At 41.2% G+C, this 20,945-nt stretch overlaps 1 long non-coding RNA gene across 1 annotated transcript; it reads left to right on the forward strand.

Moving 5' to 3' along the window:
* The first annotated feature begins 3,310 nt into the window (after positions 1-3,310).
* LOC112571454 lies at positions 3,311-4,221 on the forward strand. The gene is made up of 3 exons (XR_003100829.1): positions 3,311-3,417; positions 3,666-3,769; positions 4,197-4,221. It is a non-coding gene; the product is annotated as an uncharacterized LOC112571454 (long non-coding RNA).
* The last annotated feature ends 16,724 nt before the right edge of the window (positions 4,222-20,945 follow it).

Consider the following 20,945-nt stretch of genomic DNA (forward strand, 5'->3'; position numbering starts at 1 on the left):
TTTTAAAACGTTTTTAAAATGTTTTCATGCTATCTGGGTTCTTCCCTAGTAGAAGCGACACGCGCCTCCTGCGCTCACTTGTGACCACATCGACCAGGTCCTTGACCACCAGGATAGGAACGTCCTCGGACGCTGGCCGTAAACATGTCCACCACCGCCACTCCTGAGTTTGTTTTAGCTGTAAGTCCTGTATGTGCCCTCGTGCCCACTCGTCAGTGACCGTCGTTACCTCACTGCCGGTGTCGAGCAACGCCATCACTCAACTGCCATAAATGACAACCTCCGCCGTCGGACACTTTCCAGTCAGGCCAGCTACACTTTATTTCCCTGTCATCCTGTTACGGAAAACGGGGGCAGTCACTTTCCCTGACCGGTCGGGCTGCAGTCCTCCGAGATGGTGTCAATCGCCGCCACTTCGACGCTCTGCGCCGCCTTCTACCTCGCCTGCTTAAATTCTGGAGCTTCGCGGCGTATTCGTCGACCACCTCATCACGTTGCTGTGGCACTGATGTCGACATCTTTCCGTTCGCCGTACGCCTCCACTAGGACACCCAAGATCTTTCTCGGCGTATCTATTGTGTCATGCGGAAGCATCAACACTCGACGTCTGGCAGGTCCTCCAGCGAGCTCAAGATGTAACACGAGCCGCATTCTGACACATCGGGTTTATGGCGAGAGCTAACTCGACCTCTGTTTCAATCTCGTCGACACTCGTTGGTCCACCGGCAAACTACTGAAAGCGGACTAACTAGTATGCTCGTAGAGCCTCTGCCCACCCAACGGATAGCATCATGGTCCTCTCTATGTACTAATCTTCTGTCGTGGGCTTCTGCCCGTGATGAACAAATGTTTCTTTTTGTTCAGCAGTGCTTTTAGGCCCTTGGTCACCCAAGGTTTGTTGTTAGGATAAACATACACTGCCTTGATGGACTGGTGCAATCAACACTATTTTACTCCTAACTTTTACTCCTAACTGTGTGTTAAATGTCTGTATGGGTATGTGAGCAAAGACAAATTTCTGTCCTCCTGGGCAGACAATAAAGTCTGTTTTGATTGATTTGATTTTGATTTGATTTGAAAACTTACTGTACAGCTAACAATGGACACACCCATACATGAAATAACGGCCATAAATACTGGCCTTATAGTCAAATGTACATTGCCGCCAAAGTTATATTCGTCCTTCAGAAAAAAAGACACGATTTCTTCATCGGAGAATAAAAGAAACACTAACAACACTTTTCATAGACTTTGTCGCACACAGTATTCGTAGTATCACTGCAGGCACTTGATGCACCACTAACATCTCCAGTATCACCACTGGTATCAGCACCTGTGATGAAAGAATAATTTGCTGTAGAGAACTGGGACATCATCCTTAGTGAAGTTGCACTGGACTTATCAGGAAATGAATGGATGCTCTTTCACGAAATTCTTTCGGAGTAGAGAAGCAAGTGTTTTAGAAAATCCCTTACAATCTGTTCGTTTCAAGTATCTCTTTGACCCTTTTTGACCTCTTTGTAGGTCAAGAAAGCATTTCAAATGGAAGTAAATTTGACAAGAAAACATTGTACTGAGTTATGGGAGTTTCTCCCCTTGCTTACAATGCTATATATCGCTTCACCTATCCTATTAAAAAAGAGAATGCGACGAGACCTTGTTATGTTAAGATAATATGAACTATTGCAGCATTATTAGTTCTAACAAAAAATCTTTTCATTTTCATCATTTCTAGACAGCTTTATTGCCTTTTATTTTAGGAACACCTTTTATTTCCTTTTCTAATGGTCTTGTATGTCACTCTTGGAGACTTCAGCTTTTGTCTATCCAAACCTCAAGTCGACCGACCCAAGGGATGACTTACGACTGATGGACCACAGGCGTAAAACCTCGATCTACCCATACGAGAAGCTAGACAGACTGCTTTCTTATTATTTTTATTTTTATATTTAATTCTTGTGAAGTTATAGTATAACCAGGTCTTGTAATTAAAGAACTTCTACTATTGCAAAACAAAATTCAGCTACACACCGTCATTAATACAAAAGCATGAATGCGTACAATATGCTCATCTCTATATCAGTAAATCTTTCACTTTATTTTATATTTTGGGCTTTTCACCGACAAGGAAACTTTACTTAAACCATTTTGACAAAGCTAGGGCATGAAAAGTCGAACTAACAATATTGGACATTGTTCTTTGCTTGCTCGTTATCCTAATAAGTACAAAACAAGAAACATTAATAAATGACATCCTTTATTTGCTGAATATTGCAAAACAGCGTTTATTGTTTACTTCAGATTATTCAATATTATTATGAAAAATAGCCAATAGATGGCACTTGGCTTAGTAAATGCCTGAAACAGATTTATTGTGGTAAACAATGAAGCAAAATCCCGATTGCATTCGGTAAAAGACATGAAGTGTACAAACCCATCATCACACTAAGTCAATCAGTTCTTTTTCACGTGTTTTCATATCCCCATATTCAGAACAAGATGGATCCTCAGTTAAAGTGAAGAGAAAAAATACAAATATTTGGGTTTTAATGAAGGTCAGTTCTATCAGTATGGACAGGTCGTGTTTTGTAGTGAGAAAACGCGTGGGATGAAAAGACCATTCCAGAAGGTATTGCACTTAATGTATGCTAGTCTAGAGAAAAGTATACTATGGAGTCGATGAAAGTTACTTTTGTTGTTACAAAATATACATTGTAGATTAATTGATACGACGGTAAAAAAGGATGGAGAAAGGAAAAGACTTAAGCAGCAGAAATACAAATTGAAAACTGCAGACAGTTATACAAAGCCATTCATCCGAGACGAGAAAGGAAAACGGAAATACGTTTAACGCAAAGTGCTGCAAGTATTTCTTTTCATTGTACAAGACAAGAAATGTTTTAAAATCCAATATTGACTTTAAAAAACAAAGAGATGCAGCTGCACAAGTTTGCATTTTTATAAGCGACAAATGTTCCGATCCTACCATGACCGAATTAACCCATTACTGCTATTATGAAAACAGGTAACCAATCAGTGGCTAATTAATATGCCCTGAATAGCTTAATTTATAAAATAACTATTCTTTTATTTGTAAGACTGACAAATTTAGTTGAAATTTGTATTTACACGATAACTTGTTATTACTGTGCAACTGGTAAATAACACAGTCTCGGTGTCCTATAAGTTTGTTATAAAGTGACCAAAATCTGATTTCAGTAAACCCCTAAATTGTATGAAAAAGGTTTGTGTGTGTGCATGCTCAGTACTATTGTGTAAACAAACAACACCTGATTGCAGTGCTGACACAAGGCCAGGAGTGTTCAGGCGAAAATGCAAACAACTGTGTGTCGGGTGCCTACTGCATGACTACTTGTGAATGTGAAGATGACTACAAGGCTGTGTCCAATCTCTGTGGTAAAGATATAACAAATATTAAGTTACTGTATTACCGGTGTGTGCAAATGTATGTTAGATACTCGCTTGTACGAACTGTGTGTATGAGTCTTGTATGTGTCTCTGTCACAACGCGCTAATTTACTCTTTACAATATACCGATACTAACTTTGATATCAAAATAGTTTAGACTATAAAGAATAACAGAAATCCAAGATAATTTTTTTTGTTTTCCGTCTCTTTTTTAATATAAAATGCTTATTTTTCAGAACCTGCGGACTCTGGAACTGGAGGCACTTTCACACTCAACTCTAAGCGCAGCGCTGTCCGCAAGATGTGGTTGTTCAGGTAGAGACTGACATCAGGCACACAGGTGAGTATTCAGGTACATGGATATACTTAAGCATGGTAAAATGTAAGGATAATGTTGATAACCTTAGTATTAGCCAAATGTAAGAGTGAGTGACATACTTTGGCTGGAGTTAGTTATCTTTTAGTCAGAATATGTGTAAGGAAATGTTTTAACAAGTGATCTCATTCATGTATCTATGTGGGAAATAAACAAAAGCATAAATTAAAAAGAACATGTTTTATATGCACATATATCAGATGTTTGCTAATACATGCATAGATATACATTCATGCATATTAATACATATAATACATATATCATACTAAACTGGAGTAACACAAGTTCAACAGCTGTCTCAAGACATTCTTTCGATAATAAACAGCAGTTAAGATTCTTACATTGTCTAATATGTAAACTGAGGTGTTGTTGTTGACTTTTATTATTTTAGTTGCTGACGATAGTGGGATGGCATTACATCACATCTCCAGCTGTCAGCCCATTGTCCTTCTGATGAGAGTGTTAGCGATGAACAGAGAAAATCCCACATCCGACTAGTCCACGATGTGTTTAATCACAAATAAAATTTTCATCAGCTCTGATGCATTGACCGTGTTTCTTGTTTGAAAATACAGGAATGAGTAAAGAAGTGAGGGACTGTTCTAAGCATACCAAACATTTACATCAGCGCGAACATTCATAATACACGCAACACACAAACACAAAATACTTACAATACACAGAGTGCACCTAATATTATCTCCCCTTGCTCTACCGCTTTCCCTCCCTCTAGCGATTCTAAAGAACGGGCAACAAAGAATGAAACAGAAGAAGAAAAGTTGAATAGAAAATCAAATGCAAAGCACGTTAGATGTAATGGTAGAGATAAAAAGAGATGGACATCGATATCCAAACATCAAATCATTGCAACAATCAGACTTTTGTCTCTACAAGGTCAGAGAGCAGTATTTGTCTGATCACTGGCTGTTTCCATCTTACTCGGTTTTCTGTTATTCTCTCTAAAAAAAATGAATTGCATACATTTGACTTTTACAACTACGAAGAAGGCTTAAGCATGATGGTGGTTATTTGAATTCATCTAGTCTAGAGGATACATTTCATACTATACTGAAGCCACGCTAGTGCACCATTCACAAGGTTTCCAGCAGTCAACACCAAACAGAGAGACAGAATGAGCGATAGTTTCGTACTAAAGTAACAGTCTGTCATAATTAGAAAAATGTAGATTGTCAGCGTCCGAATAATTCGAACTCTCTCTCTCTCTCTCTCTCTCTCTCTCTGTTGACTGCTGGGACTGTTGTAAACGGTGCACTAACGTGACGTAGTACACGAATTCTAGCGGTTAATTAATTAACAGATGGGTATAAAGGCTGAAATTTACAGGTTAGTTTTATATCACCTATATATACTTATCCCTAAAAAGCCGAAAACCATTCATTCTGGTCTTTAAGAAATGGCGGCAGGAGACCTCTATAAAAACGACAGAGAAATGAGACTGCGATGAAAAAGATATTTATAGTATGGTGCGTGTGTCTAACTAAAGTAACCATATAAAATAATGTCCAGAGTATACACCGTGCTACTTACATTGAACTGGGATGTCTTTTACAATAGAAAAACAATAGAATTCTCAGTTAGTTGAGAGGCGTGTTATCACTTTGTCAGAAAGTCTTAACTCAGTTATTAATATTAACTTAAGGGCTATACCCAAGATTGTTTTTTAGAAATCGTAAACTATTTTTGCAGAGGACTTTTTCCTAATAGCTATAGAGCACTGCGGTTTACAAATTTTACCAAAACATTTCAAGAAAAGCACAAAAACAACAATTATTTTATTATCTGGAGTACTTAAGTGCTTGGTGTTACAGTTATAACATTTACAAGAATCAAAATCAAAATCAAAATCAAAATCAAAACAGACTTTATTGTCTGCCCAGGAGGACAGAAATTTGTCTTTGCTCACATACCCATACAGACATTTAACACACAGTTAGAAGTAAAAGTGAGGAGTAAAATAGTGTTGATTGCACCAGTCCATCAAAGCAGTGTATGTTTATCCTAACAACAAACCTTGGGTGACCAAGGGCCTAAAAGCACTGCTTAACAAAAAGAAACATTTGTTCATCACGGGCAGAAGCCCACGACAGAAGATTAGTACATAGAGAGGACCATAGAGAGAATCCTGAAGTCCCCAAAATTTATTTTACATATAGCTTTCAATGCCTGATATGTCGCCAACTATATTTACAAACCTCAAAGTACAGATGACATAATCACAGTTATTATTTGTTAAAGTCCGGAATATAAACATACTCACATACACAAGCTTACACTTCTTTGCCACTTTTCTCTTAAAACGATTAAAATTTTATAGTAATGAAATGTAAACCTGCTCTTTATACAATTTTGATTAATAATTAAAACATTTTTTAATCAAGAACAATTACTCTAGAACAAATAACTAGGTAACCAAAGCTTGAACATTCTCGCTACTTGTTTAGACAATAAGGGACGTAACTAAGCAAAAGGCAATTCGGAGGTAGATTTACTTCCCTTAGACTTAGAATCTTTTACTCGTATTGTAGTCTGTCGCATGCAAATCTGAAGTTACTTTCGGACGGGATAAAAAAAAAACACACACACAAACGAACCATTTTGTATTAGAAACAGACGAACAACGAAAAAAAAAAAAACCACACAACACAAGTTATCTTAAATAGTAAAAAGAATCACACAAACTAAACAAAACTGACGTCTTTAATAAAATTGCTTTTAACTCAAATTTCTAAAGAAAGGGAAGGATGTCGTGTCCTATGGCTATTTATAGAAAGTGTAGAAGAGGATCTTGACCCTGCTTGGCTTACTATAACTACCTATGGCTGTTGTCGCGTGTCTGACTGTGTTTCTCTCAGCGCTGGGGACGCCCCGGGAATAGAAAGGCTGACAGCAGACGACTATGACGTCATATTCCAGACTATTTTTATCCGGTTCGCGGGGAAAGGTCGAGGCCATTTTCCGCTGACTGTAGCAAGGCCTGACGTCATGCGTATGCTACGTCACGAGTCGTCTGCTTGATGCTGAGTCTGCTGCTTGTTGTAACAATGGGGGACCGCTGTTCAAGGCCCTCCCAACGCTGTCGGCAGTTTGGGCGCCGAAAGCCGTCACGAGCTGTAGCGTCACGTGGGTGTTGTGGACGCTGGCCATTGGTTCCAGTCACTGGGAGACAATGAAGCGAGCCTCACAGCGTAGCGTCCCTTGGGGCATCTTCATCGGGTGTTGAGAGGAGAGGGTGGTTGTGAAAGGTGAGAGACGCCTGGGCAAGGTGCCGTGTTTACACAGCAGCCAGTAGTGACCACTAGGCTAGGGGTGGACTGGGAGGCTGGTACTGATGATCGACTGTGATCGATGATGATTGATAATGATGATCCGAAATACAGTAAATTAGTCAATGATGATCTGCGTGTGACATCAAATGTGTGTCTACGTGCACTTGCAAGTGTGTTTGTGTGTGTGTGTGCGCGCTCGCATCCATGTACCACGAACATACATTTCCGCAAGAGCAACTCTTCCTACAACTTTTAAAGGCTCTGCTCTGTCATCATAAAATAATCTGCAGAGCGATCCAGCCTACTTTATATAATGTACAAGCAACACTGCACACTTTAAATGTTTCTTGAACACATGACTGTAAATTAGTTTTATTAGTCTTTATTAATTTGTGATTAGTACAAAACACAGCATAATTAAAGTAGTCAGCGAATTTCAACGACTCTTGATGAGTTCTATCATCTTTATAGTCACTTTCTTTTTCTTTGCTCAGAAAAATTAACAAACAAAAAAAACTATAGCATCATTGACAGACTATCTACAACCAGCCTCGAGATTCCGCTGCCGACACCAGACAGCCACTGGTGAGATGAAGCGTTCAGCGCTTTATTGCTGATGGTGTCTGCACACACCCGAGTATGTCGCGCTGAAACAGTCACAAATACCCGACCAACATTCCACAGAGGATCTGATGTCAACACACCGACAGCCTCTATTTACAACGTGCAGCCTTTGAACTACAACTAATCACTATCTATCTCGTACATAACGGACAGGTGGTCATTCTAGCTCCCTGCTGCCTATCCAATCCTCCCTTCTTCTCCTATCCTTCCTGTTCCGCAAAAGGAGGAAGAGGATCCACACAGTGGAGCTTCTGATTCACTGTCAGCGTTGACGCCGGCTGTAATAAAGTCGGAGTTAATGTCAACCTCAGTAAATTACACAACACGCAATGGTCAGCGCTGCCCAATAGTCATCCGTGGCTACCAGTTGCTGACCAAACTTTTGAGGAGATAATGGCCGAGAGTTTTTCTTGGCCTGTCTTTCGCGATACCATCCGTTTAACCGCGTGTTCGTCTCGTGTGCTACGAAGTCTCGCGGCACGACCGCTGTAGTTCTGCTCCTAGTTATCTCATGACAGCCACCTTGTAACAAAGTGTATTGTCTGTGTAAAACATTGCTTTCTTCGCAGCTTTTCTCTTTTAAACGCAAGATAATTTCGTAAAATGGTTACATCTAGCTATGTGTATTCCTACAAATTAAGATTGTAATCAATAATATCTATTGACAGAGGGCAGGTATAAGGTAATATACACTATACTTTGTTTATTTTGCATTGCCACGTAGTGTCCTAACCAATCTCCTGTGCATGAAACTGGATTTACCTGTGTTTGTCCTAACCGTCCTGTCGTCGTCAACGTGCACTGTCCGCTCAGTGCCACGAGTGGTCTCCCTTCTTCTGATCTCACATGGGACGAGAGCAACCTGAATCTTCACAAAGTGGAGGCAGGCAGTCATGTCCGGATATAATAATACCTGATTCCGGTAATGAATCATCTTATTCCATATGCTCAGGGGGCAAATCAACCTTTTGATAGCACAGAGACTACTCTATTTATAGTGACCACAGACATATTATCTGCCCTTGACAGTAGTAAGGTTTCTGTCTTGACTCTGTTTGACCTGTCTGCTCCATTCGACACTATCAACCACTGCTCTTTCTAGGACTCCACACTCAATACGGAATTTCTGGACCTGCACTCTCGTGTTCAACTCCTACCTCACCGACAGGATCCAGTCTGATTGTTGATGGTCAAACATCTCACCCCGCTCGCACTTTACTGAGTTTTACTCTGCTACTGCCCCAATATAAACCCTTATTAACGACCTGGATTGGGACAAACAAACTTACACACAATGGAAAAAACGGATGCTCTTCCCTTGTCTAGAAGAAAATATCGACCTTCGCTCTTTGATCTACCCAATCATATCAAGGAGGGGGAGACCTACATCACCTTTGTGTCATCCGTCAGAAGTGTGGGATTGATTGACACTGCAGACATGACTCTTGATAGACAAGTTACAGTTGTCTCTCAGTCTTACCCAGCGGTTCTCAACCTTTTACTTGTGACGCCCCCCTGACAAACACCGGTACGTCCGAGCCTCCCCCCCCCCCTTAGCCAGCTAGGTCGGTGGAAGAGGGTGGGCTTAGGTTAGCCTTAGCTAACCTCGAACGCCGCGTCGAGGAAATCAATCCAATTCAACAACGGAAGAACAAAGTTCGTATCTGCAAGAAGTATAACTGTTAATGAAATTTTACTAAAGCAAATTCTGCGGTGCTAATAAATATTATTTTATTGGACACTCACTTTGATTAATGAGAAGGTTGAGCCTGCTTGCTGTTGCATAGAGAAGCGAACCTGGGTGCGATGTTCGTACCCACTGCTATTCGCAGCTCAGCCTCTGCGTCCACACGATTTCTGTATTTCGACTTCAGTGCTGCCAATGCTGAAAATCCTTGCTCACACATATACGAAGTTGAAAATGGCAGAAGACCTTTCATGGCTTTCTCAGAAAGCACCGTTGACGCTAATCCAGAATGTTGGCACTGGTGTTGTTTGGAAGACCATTTTCAGGGATTGGTCACTCGAAAGGTCGATGAGCTGCTCTTCTTCTTACGTGGACAACCCGCTTTTGCTAGGATCAGCCAGAAATGGATTACAAATCCAATCGTATTTAGTCACATCAATTTCAGCGAAGTAATGCTGAAACCTTTCTTGCAGTCCGTTTAGATGGGCAATAATTACATTCTTCACCTGATCAAGATCCAAGTTAACGTCAGCTTTGCACTTACACAAGCACGGGAACATATCAAAAATATTTTCTTGGCGTATCTTTTGCGTCCAAAACGAAATTTTTCGGACAAAAACATTCACCTTGTCAGTTGTTTGTAATATGGTGGTGTCTTTCCCTTGCATAGAAGTATTCACAACGTTCAGCTTCTCAAATATGTCCGATAAATATGCCATTAGCAGCAGCCATCGGTCGTTCTTAAGCCCCCACCCCGCACTGTCTGGTCATGGCCTTCTGTCAGGGAACTAGAGTACTAGGACTGAGCACGTGCGAGGGCGAAAGGGTGTGAATGATGGACGTTTCCTGAATGCGTGCCTTTCAGATGTTTTTTTTAAAAAAAGAGAGAGGTGTGACTGAAGAGGGATAGGGGAGTCAACGATGAGAGATTGGGGGAGAGAGGGGGCAAAAGGCGAGAGGAGGGAGACTGGAGGCTTAAGTGTTGAGAGGGGGATTGTGTTTTGAGTTTTGGAAGTGAGAAGTCACTGCATGCCGAGACAGTTTACTTGAATAGGGAGAAGAGATTTGGAGTTTGAGGCCCCTCACCACTCGGTTACACAATGTAAACTAATTTCACAAATACCGGTATAAGAAACTTTTAAAAAATGACCACCTTCGCGCCTCCCTTGTAGGCACGTCGCGCCACCCCCCATGGGGTCGCGCCCCACAGGTTGAGAACCGCTGCTCTAACCATTATTATTAACAGGTTATAGTTGTCTCTCAGTCATGGTATAGTGATAAACAAGTTACAGCTGTCTGTCAGTCTAAAATAGGTTTTTGTTGTCTCTCAGTCAACCTTTCATAATAAACGAGTTACATCTGCTTGTCTATTAATCAATCTAACAATTATTTTAAGTAAAAAGGTTATAGTTGTCTCTCAGTCATGGTATAATGATAAACAAGTTACAGCTGTCTGTCAGTCTAACCATTATTATAAACAGGTAATAGCTAGTTGTCTCTCAGTCAACCTATAATGATAAACAAGTTACAGCTGTCTGTCTATTATAAGTTTCGTAAGAACAGCGCCATCGATCACATTCTGTCTTTGCGAGCCACCAACACTCTTGTCTGTGTTTTTCTTCTTTGTAAACGACTAGCCGTCTGTTAGACAGTTATACTACAACTAATCCGTGGAGACACATGCAACTACCCACGACACCATGACACGTCCTCACCTTCACCTACGGCGTCAACTGCCCGGCGTCAGCAGCTGTAGCAGCTACATTTCACAGGTGGTGTTTTGACACCATATATTGGCTCCAGTAGGGGGAGTAGTGTAGTGGGGTATGGTCCTCCTTGAAAATATTGGCAACTATGGGACTTACGGGTTATTTTCTGGCCTGTGCTTCTGTCAGGTGGTATAAGTAGCTCTCGTAAGTGAGTACAATTGGGGTCAAGCAACAGCTCAAGGGATCAATAATCTGTTCTGGGAACAACTCTCTCTCTCTATCTGAGGGGTATGCTTATTTCAAATATGATTTATTTCATGTATTTTTCTCTCGTTCACTGACATATTAGTAAACTAAGCTGTGACATCAAAGAAGACAGGTCCAGCTAGTACTATCACAACACAATGACAAGGTCTGTGCTCTTCACAATGAAATGTTTATTCTTATCAACAAGTACTAGAAGAATGCTGGTCAAGAACTTGTGTGTGATGAACCCTCACAACCCAAGAATGGCGCGGAGTAACATTACAGCTGTAGTAAGGAGATAGAGCTTTTAGTTGATGGTCAGCAACCCCATCTGTGTTAGTGCCTTAAGAATCTCCATTATTATTGTAGATAGTACTGAGTTCGTGCCAGGTCCTTATATCCTCCAGTAGCTGCAATGTCAGGGTTAGACATGTCACGTGACAGGACAAGTCTCCGTAAGAAGAATCAAGATCGAGTTGTCTTTCCTCAGCTAAAAAAAGGATTTCAGTATACTCTACACATTATTACCGTCACAGTGCGTCCTACCTTGAAATAAGTGAATTTTACAAACACCTTTATTTAGTAACTTATTTTACCGGACTGAGTGTGCTGCCTAGAATCAACAATACAGTATTTAAGTTTTCCGCAAGAAAGTAACTTATAATCAAGACCAAGATTAGGGAAACTTATAACAACTAATCAAATTCCGGATTTTAAGTTTAACATGAATCTTGTCACAAGTTTAATGTTTCTGTAAAGAATTATTTTATTTATTTAAAAAAAGCAAAAAAATTTCTCAACCAAAGTCATTTTTTTCTGCACACAACTACTAGTCAATTTCAGTGTTCTTCTATTTGGTAAGTGACATAAAATATTTCCTCATTTTCTCTTCGCGGGCCTTGCGCCTGCGCTCCTTCATCACGTTGTATGTGTACAGGAAGGGGTTGAGAGCGGAGTTGAGGGGAACAACGAAGATGACGAGAGCGACGTCGTGTAGTGGGGTATGGTCCTCCTTGAAAATATTGGCAACTATTGGATTTACGGGTTATTTTCTGGCCTGTCCTTCTGTCACCTCATATATTTGAATTGTGGTCAGGCAACAGCTCAAGGGCTCAATAATCTGTTTGGGAACAGATTTCTCTCTCTGCTTATTTCAAATATGATTTATTTCATTTATTTATTGCCCTCGATCACTGACATATTAGTAAACTAAGCTTTGACATCAAGAAGACAGGTCCAGCTAGTACTGTGACAGCACAGTGACAAGGTCTGTGCTCTTCACAATGAAATGTTTATTCTTATCAACAAGTACTAGAACAATGATGGTGTAGATCTTTAAACTTAACATGAATCTTGTTATAAGTTTAATGTTTCTGTAAAAAAAAAAATCTTTTATTTATTAAAAAAAAAGAAAAAATATTTTCTCAACCTAAGTCATTAGTTTCTGTACACAACTACTAGTCAACTTCAGTGTTCTTCTATTTGGGAAGTGACATAAAATATTTTCTCATTTTCTCTTCTCGAGCCCTGCGCCTGCGCTCCTTCATCATGTTGTATGTGTACAGGAAGGGGTTGAGAGCGGAGTTGAGGGGAACAACGAAGATGACGAGAGCGACGATGACCTCACTAGAGACTGGCGTGCCGCGGGCCGCTAGAGTCCCAGCAAGGCACGGGAACTTGCAGCAAAAGTCAGACACAACCACTGTCATCAGTCGACGGGCGATGGTCAGGTCCTTGGTTTTCTTGGATGTGTCTGTCATACTGTTGACTCTTACAGACCAGAAGATGAAAGCCTGACCAGCAGTAATAAGCGAAGAGAAATCCGTTAAGGACAAATCATGACACCAAAAGCGTAATACTTTCCCGAAAAGTAGTTCCTGATGATTGAATCGGAATACAAATCCCGTTTTGACTGTAAAATCCAATCAGATGTTGATGGCAGTAAAGAATCACTGCAATAAGAACACCGACACTCCATACTATACCTGAAGCAATCCACGCAGATTGTCTACAAAAGTGAAGGATACTAAATGGAAACGCGATGACAAGTAATCGGTCTAATGTGACGAGAAGGATAATAAAAGCTGACACTTCACTGGACAGTAGACAGAGAAAGCCGGCCAGCTTACACACACAACTATTTCTCCATATTAAGTCGTTCCACAAGTAGTTTCCCAGGTACACACGGTCAGCTATTCCTATGATCACCAGGTACACACCCATCACAAAGTCAGCTATACTTAAATTAGTGACAAAGACATCAAAACCAAGGTTGCTTGTTTTCTTACTGATAAACACACGGTAAACAAAACTTCCCGCGTTGCCCCATCAGAGCTAAAGCCGCGAATAACGAGAGGAAGACACGGTATGTGTCTGAGCGCAGGAGGGCATCACAGGACGAGACCTCGTCAGATGGCGCTTCACACTTTTGCAGATTAAACTGTTCGGGAAGTGAGACAGGACAACAGACCTTGTAGTTGCCGGCATAGAGGGACTCTAACTTACTTAAGGAGGTGAATGTTTGTGGTGGGAAATAGTTCACAGCAGACCCCTTTAAATCAAGACTTCGTAGTTCAGTCAGGTTTGTGAACACCTCGCCAGCAATGGTTTCAACTCCGCAGCTCGACATATTGAGTTTTTGTAGATTAGGAAATGTTACAGAAATTATAACATCCAGTATTGGAAACTGAACTCTGGAAACATCAAGGTCTATTACTTGCCTTAATACGGAATGACGATGTCTGTCAGTTGGGTATAAAGATGCAACAGGATTACCTGCAAGACTTAATGTCCTCAGATTATGTAGGTTTTCAATTATATTAGAACTGAATGAGGTAATATAATTGTCACTTAGGTCAAGGATCTGAAGGTTACCCAAGTTCATTTGGTCGAGAACACTGATGTTACAGTTGTTAAAGCTGAGATAAACGATCATGGTGTTGTTGACAACATCGCTGGGGGTCATCGCCGACCCACTTGCGTCAAGAAACCGCAGTTGTAAGTAACTGGAAGCTGCAAACCTCTTAATGCAGGTGAAGGCCAGTCCGTGACACACACACGTGTCAGGACAAGAAAGGCCACACAGCAGCTCGTCGTCTCCCTCAGGACACTGTGGCAACCGTCACACACGTGATCAGATGGAGGCAGACGTGGACGAGCGGCAGCGTAGTAGCCGGGACAGGTGTAGTGTCACACGCCGTCTCGTCCTGTTTACCTGGACAGTCAAAGACACATTACAGCGAACATAGACTGGGAGACAGTAATAGTCAACTCCTGGACACTGGAAATGGGTTTCATTACACAGAGGTTGGTGTGTCGTCGTTAATGGCTTTACTGGTCTCAGCAATCCATCCGTGTCCATGTCTATGATAGCAGGTGGAGGAACATTTTCTTTGTCTTTGACTCCTTCATTTAAATCAATGTCTATATCCATGCATTTTCTTTCGTCTGAGCCATCTAGGCAATGGAAGAAGTCATCGCATACAAAATGATATGGAATGCACTGTAAAGAACAAAGCAAACGTTTGAGTTTCAGTCAAAGTGCTTATCAGAAGACGATAACAATGTAATAAATGAGAGTAAGTCAGCATAGAATATTAGCAAATGAAGACATACCGATTCTAAAAAAGGATCCCACACAGACCAAAAATTTCTCTTTTTAAAAATGTGACGACGAACAAAAAAGGATACTTATTACACTTAATACTATATTTAGCTAGAGACATGTCCTGTGTGAAACAATCTACTCATTGGCAGTAATGTTGGCCTTGACAAAGAAAACTTACAAATAGTTTTTATGTAGCTATGGACATGCACAACGGAAGTAAATTATCCATGTGTGTTCGGGATCATGCTCGTTGGAATTATATCTCTTTACTTACTTGTTTATCATTTAGCGTAAACATTAGTAAGACCATGATGTAAATAACGTTTAAATAAATCTGTCCCAACATACCATACTAGTAGTTGAGAAAAAAGACAACCGTCATCCCCACACTCAACTGTTTACCTGTTTGTTGTCACACTCAAAAACGTTCGTTTTCCGAGGACATGAAGGAAAGATGCAGAACTTCTCGTCGCTGTCATCGGAGCAGTGAGAACGATGATCGCACACGAGGGAGTAGGGCACACGTTGAATCTCGTTGATACACGAGAACAAAGGAGGACGTGACGTCAGAGGAGTGCTACATGTCTTAGAGTTGTCGTACTTGTCCGCCCAGCACTCACTCTTGACATCACAAGCGAGGAAAGTGTGTGTGTAGTGGAGTGACGGACACTGCAAGACGTCCACTGACCAGTTGGCTGTGAGTGACACCGGCATCTGTGGTAAAGTGTCGTCGGGACTAACGGGAAACTTGCAGGCGAACCATGACCTGTAGTCTTTTCTGCAGACTTCGACACTTAGGCCATAGTGATAGTCTGAGGAAATACTGATGCCCAGGCACTCGTTGTGTCGTAAGAAATGATCCAGTTGTTGCAGATAATTTGCTATTCCATCCACTCCTATCCACACCTGTCTGTACCTAACAAGAGAGGAAAGAAAATAATGTGATTAAATGTCTTCCAGACTGAACGTGTACTTTCTTTTTTACCATTAAAACTAAACCAAGCATCAAAATCTAATAGTTGTTTTTATTATTGTCATTTAGTTTTGATAATAGGATGTCTTTTATGGAACATGCTGACTTATAATAATTCTTATTAAAGAAACAGAAGAGAAGACTGTGTAATTAGTCAATAAGAATAGTAATCAAATAAAAAAACGGTTTTTACTGGTTTTTGTGTGAGATGTTTAAGCAAGGATTAGGAGTTTTACTTCTAGAAAGTAAGATCAGTTGGTTTGATGGTCTTCAAGGACGAGTATCGTTTTCTGAATAACCACTTCATCAAGATAAGCCTTCGGGACACAGAGTTTAGTTAAACAGTAGATACCAGGGATTATTTTAGTAGCAAATGGAAAGAGAAATGTTACAGCTACAGTAGCTTACATGTCTGACAATGACGAGGAAGGCGGCCGTACCCCATAAAGCACAAACTCGGAGTCAGGAAAATACCGCAGCAGAAGATCTCGAGTTGCCTCCCATTCTGCAGGTGTGTTCGCTGTCATCAGCACCAGACCTCGAGACTTGCAGGTTTCCGCAGCTGTCTTCCACGATACATCTTGGACTGGCTTTACAAACTGTAGACATGTGCCATTAGCCGACAGGAAGCCTGGACCACACACTTGACTGGTGTAAGGACAGTCCACTTCGTCCTCGTTGCCCACGCAGTCGGACACCAGGTTACACGGGAAGTGCAGGCGGAAGTCGGGCCAGTGCGGCACAGAGCAGTTCCACCTGCCGTCCCTCAGTTGTTGGGGAAGAGCGGAGAGGGTGTGAAAAGAGAAAAAAAGTCGAAATCCTGTCTCTGGAGATAATCTCACAGACCGGAAGTGAATGTGCAGCCTTGTGACATTGTAGAGAGAAACAGGTGGCTGTCTTCTGTCACATGACCTTAAGATCAAATGTGTATCGAGAGGTTCTTCACTGTACAGAGAGAGTTTATCTCGTTCGCATTCATCAAATTCGTCCATATCTTTTTCTTGAAAACTAACCATTACCATATGGTGATTGGGGATAAGAATCTTTGTCCAGCTGTCCATGCTTGTAGGAATTGACCCGTTCCAGTTGGGTGTTCGAACATAGCCTTTAATAAGTAAAACATATATTCCGGTAAGCACACAAACTCTACCTTTCTCTCTCACTCTCTCGATTACTCTGTCTCACTCTCTCTAGCAACAAAATCAAGCAACGAAAATCAATGACAATCACAAGACACAAGCAAACTATTTTTTTCGTCTTTTAATTGAATTGTGCTCCACGGTGTCCTTGTGTGTGTTAAATGGTGATTCTGGCGACCATTGTGCCCGCTACACCTACGTGTCAGCCCATGGACAGTTTAAACAGGAATTTCAACTAGAAAGATATCTTTCAGTGTTAACAATATAAATGTAAAGCAGGCTGGGGCCTAATAATGTGTGTGTAGGTGTGTAGGTGTAGGGTGTAAGATGTAAGACAGAGGGGCAAATGAAAAATGGTTTCTGTGTGAGTAGAGTGTGCGTGAGTGTGTGTGTGCGTGTGCGAGCTGTATATGGAAGTAGGAGTGTTCACTACTTACTCGTCTTCACAGATAACACAAGGTTTTAATGATTATTTCCTCACGAGATCGCAAATACAAGATATACTTTAGATAAGATGTCGCCGAATCAGATGGTAAAGGGATAGAGGGAGGATGGGGGTGACGTAGCCAGCCCTGTGTGTTGCCCCTCTGCCATGTAGAAATCGTGAGCCACGTGAATTCTGGACACCACGTGAGTTTTGGACCTCACGTGTGAGGCATGAAGTGCTCACCCCGTGTGGAGTGTGACACATGGAGTGTATATAGACGACGGTTGAAAGCCAAAAGGGGGGCGGTTTGGATTAACACAGACAGTGTGTAAAAGTGAAGAGGCCGTTTGGAAGTTGCTAGCTGGAGCGAGGTATGACACCACTATTGTCTATTGTGGACTACCGAGGGGAGGCTCTGCACGGCCTTCAAGAAACGAGTGGGACCGGAGACGCTGCACAGTCTCCAAGAAGCTCTGCGATTGTATGAAGTGAGCGGGGAGTCAGGCACCGGGCTCGAGACGGTTATAGGTTTGACAGTGGGAGTCGGCGCGACGACGACGACGACGACGACGACACCAGCAGGACGGCAGCAGCGCAACTAGAAGGATGGTGGTCGAGTAGAGGAACCTTCTCCCCCCCCCAACCCATCATCCCACACAGCCAGAGTGGGATTTAGTAGCGGAGCTGTGCACCCTGAGTATTGTAGGTTCTAGCGTGGTTTGATGTGCACCCTGAGTATTGTAGCCACTTGACTGTGTTTTCTTGCTGGCTGTGTCAAATAGTTGATTTGAGTTTTACATTCATAGATTTCATGCCATATCAGGATGGTTTACTGCAGTTATGATTATGATGTATGCCTTATGATTTAGTGAAGATATAAGTGTGATAGCTTGTTGCTGTGTAAAACTGTTATTATTTGTCTTGACCAGTGGATTAGGACGGCTAGTGTGATAAGCAACACACTAGACCTCTGTCAGTAAATAGACGAGCAGCCCATGGGCAGATGTTTGTCTATTGTGTGAAAGAATGCGCGTGGACGTGTTGTGTGTGTTGCTCTGGTGACAGCCGCGTCCGTGACACAAATATTGAAAATGTCAGCTTGTCAACAGCCTCCCCATCTCTGTTTAAAGCTGCCCTTTTGTCTCGCTCCTGATAAACATCCACACAATATCAGTCCTTCTTCAACTCATCTTAATTTCCGTTTAATGCTTCTTCCCTCCTCATCTTACCCGACAGAAGCACGAGACTTTGAGCTGTTGATATGCGATTCTTATCTGCGTGGTCTTTGTTTGTCTTTTATCGGTCATCAGAAGAGTTGTTATATCCTCCATCCCACGAAATAACTGTCCTTAGGAGCGTGATTGAAAGGAATACAAATGGCACGTTTTTGTAATAAAAATGTTGGACATTATTATTGTTGTAATTATTGTTATTATTCTAACAAAAGCTTAGGTCTATAAGGTAAGGTCGATGGAAATGAAGGGAAGCTATAGACGTGTCAGCCAACTAATCAGCCTGCGACAGTAGACACCTTAAGTACCCAGCTCCTGTTATTGAAGGTCGGCCACCCTGTATACTGCTTCCCTACAGTTCAAAGCCCGTCTGTTCTTCACGTGGTCAGTTTTAGTCTGGACATGTAGTTGTTAGCGATTTGATGTCTACATGACATTTCGTTGCCACATTACAGCACTGACTGTGAAGCACTTCAGTTATTGTCTTTGATGATTATTTGTTAGTCACAATTAAACGGGCGTGATGGCGGCTGTTTAGTGTGTAGTTTATTATTTGCATATATGCTTCGGCATTTGTTGTACTAATTTAGCTATTTCATGTCTCGGTTGTTAACAAACATAGCACAGTGTTTTATTTACTTACACAAAAAACAAAATAATGTTTTACGTACCAGAGTTGTCTGTCGTATAGTTGACTTCCAGCTGAGGTCTGTGTTGAATATGAACTGCGGATATTTTGATATCTAATGAAATTGACATTTTTTTAATAGTTAATGACTCCATTGAAACCAGGATTTTATTGCTAAAGGAGAAGGCATCTACATAATCCTTACATATGTATGTTGAATAAACATCTTCCATCTCCTCGACTAACAGGAAATCTTGTTGAACGTCATACAACTCAATGTGAAGATCCTTACACGATGCGTTCTTAGTTACCTGAATATGAGCCATGTGGTCAACAGGTAGGGATACCTTTATTTCACAAGATCCTTTCGGAATAAAATCGGAGACATTAATTCTTATCTGCATGTCAGTTATTTTGAATTCGCCTGCTGATCTTTTCTTCAAACAGTTTGTGATGTAGTTTAGAGAAATGAGAACGGAACGATAGGTGTCATTTCGTAAAGACATGTTTACACTTGTATTGTTATTTTCTTTCATTAACACATCCTCCCTAGTGACAACAGCTGACAGTGTAGACGGTGTGAGTCTCCTGTCTAACTGTTCAGTGTCAGACGTGACGTCAGGTGTAGACACTGTCACGTGAATAGTAGAAACATCGCGTCTGACGAGAGACAGAGAAGATAACAAATATTCATTATCAAACTGTCGCGAGTGGTTCTCTGTGTACGAAGTGTTTGCTAATGTCGCTGAGTTAGAAGAAACAAATGTTTGAGTGGACAGTGTGTGAAGCACTAACCCTAAGAGAAGCAGCGTTGTGTCGGCGCCTGTCAGTTGAGAACTAGAAACACTCGTCAGTGCAACAAACCTCTCAACAGTGGAAAACATTTCTGTGACTGAGTGGCGCCGTGTGTGCTCCTGGTCTGTGAAGCTGATTTAAATACACTTACCTACTGCCACGCCTACAGGAAACCCTTTGTCCCAGAACAGCATTCTGTAATTACTTTTTTTTTTCGCTAGCTAGAAAACTTTCTTCTAAAAACCTTAAAGAAAAATGTTTCCGTTAAAAAGAATTTTCATTGAGAAAATAAAATACATAAGGTAAGTCGAGTTAAGAATGAGTGTGTATATTGCAGGGCTGTGCACACACAGACACACGCATGTTAAAATTACATTTACTGTATCGCACAGCACGTGATCAGTCACTGACAGGAAATCACACGTACTTACGTATGTAGACTGAAGGAACACACACACACACACACACACAGAGTGCATGAAAGAGAGAGAAAAAGAAAAAAAATGTTCATTACTCTTTTTACAAGAAATATTGTTTTATTTTGTCAAAGCTTTAATGAGTATATCACAAGTGTTAATGTGTGTGTCGTGCAATTATCAGGAAGCGCATGAGCAGCGTGTGACCGATATTCACACAGAGCGATGTACAAACACCTGTACACAGTGGGGCGTGCACCTACAGATCAGTGCTGCCGTCAACACAGTCATTCTGCACAGAAATTTATTTTTATTTTTTATTTATTTATTTTCTTTTTGCATTTTTGCTGAAATCCTTTGCATGCACGAA

Source organism: Pomacea canaliculata, linkage group LG9, assembly GCF_003073045.1.
Source record: "Pomacea canaliculata isolate SZHN2017 linkage group LG9, ASM307304v1, whole genome shotgun sequence".
NCBI classification, from domain to species: Eukaryota; Metazoa; Mollusca; class Gastropoda; order Architaenioglossa; family Ampullariidae; genus Pomacea; species Pomacea canaliculata.